Here is a 1,682-nt window from a genome sequence, read left to right on the forward strand (position 1 = left end):
CGGCCGTCATACGCTGAGCTCCCCTCCCGGCTACAGACGGAGCGAATCTGTACTGCCACCAATCTACAAAGGACCAGAGTTTCTTTTCTTCTTCTTTTTTTGTACGTGGCTAGCGTTGGCCCGGCGAAGGGAAGAACGTTGTCCCGGCTTCTGACGGTCTCTCCGTGCCCAGCCGGGGCTGCCAACGCGGACTGTGCCGAACGCAGCGGGAGCGGATTAAAAGGCATTATCACACCTCGTCACAAACAGCCTAACCGAGCACCTACAACAACAGCAACAACGACAAAAAGCCAACCTTACAAAAAGCAGATAACAGGGACGGTAGCCAATTCACCGGTGACCACAACCGGACAAACGGACCGTATCCGTGCTCTTGTGCAATCCCGTCCCCTCGAGAGCGCTCTGAACGACCCCTCCGATTACCGAAAGGAGCGTAATTGCTGTAAAAACCATCACCGATTAAGCCTACACTGATTCTCTGAAGGTGAGTGCAAGGACACCGATACCGATGTGGTAAGGACATTGGTTCTCCCACGTTTTAGCCCTTTTGGCTCCAAACCCAGAGGCCAAAGTTGGCTGGGAATCTCTTAGAAGACAATCTCAAACCCCTGAATATCTCAGGCATTACAGCAGAACAGGGCTTGCCTGCTGGGCTTGGAGTAGCCAACAACCAAAGGAAAGACTGATTAGAGGTGGAATTAAAAAACGAATAACAAACAACGACAAATCTAACACTTAAAGAGATGAGGTACCCGCAGGAGGTGCGGTTTTTTGTAACCATGTTCACACATCTGAAAACAGAAAACAACTCCAACAAATGCACAGGCTCCCTCTTTCCCCTCAGTTATCCATATGTATGTCTTATAATGTTTATAAACTCTACGGAAACTATATCTTCAGAACTAAGGATTGTATTGTTGAATTTATAGCAGACCAGTATATGATTTTTTTTTTTTCCTCGAGAAAACAAACCGGCAGCAGTGCCTACAGATGCTGAAAGCCATCGGGCGGGCTCAGTACGCGCGGGGGAACCAGAGCGGACCAATGTTCTCAGCAATTCAGAGCACTAAACTTCGGGAGGGGCGGGGGGGATTGGTTGTACACAATGCAGCAAAGTCCATACCCAGAGAGCCAAAACTCACCCTTACATCCTGATTTGTAAACTGGGGAGGGGAGAGCAAAAGATGAGTTAGTCCAAATAAATAGAGCCATAGAGCTCTGTCTCCAGAGAGCGCTGTGAGGCCCCAGGGAGGAAAGGGGCTTTTTGGGGGGGCTGGAGGCAGAGAGGGGCTTCCCAGCCGTGTCGGTGGCGTGAGGACCTTATTAGCTGGACTAAGGTTTTCACTGGGGCAGCAAGGAGCAGTTCCCAGGCTGCAGATAGCCCTGGCAGTGTCAGGAGAGGTTTTGTTTCTTAAAAGGAGCAGGTTGTGTTGGGGATGAGTCGGAAAAGGGGGAAACTACAGCTCGTAGAGGACCGGTGAGAAGGTCAGCGCCTGGGCTGTCTGGTCTGCCCAAGGAGAGAACAACTGGTCCAAGACAGCCGTAGGCAGGGGGTTGTGGCGGGGCGGAGGAGAGAGGACAGATCTGCTTGTTCCCTTCACGCCGAATTAAAGGGATGCGTTTGCTGGTCGGGGGGACGTGGCAGAGCTGGCGGCATCACCGGTGGCAGCCGACGGGCTGGG

This window comes from Apaloderma vittatum, unplaced genomic scaffold, assembly GCF_000703405.1.
Source record: "Apaloderma vittatum isolate BGI_N311 unplaced genomic scaffold, ASM70340v1 scaffold25618, whole genome shotgun sequence".
Taxonomy (NCBI): Eukaryota; Metazoa; Chordata; class Aves; order Trogoniformes; family Trogonidae; genus Apaloderma; species Apaloderma vittatum.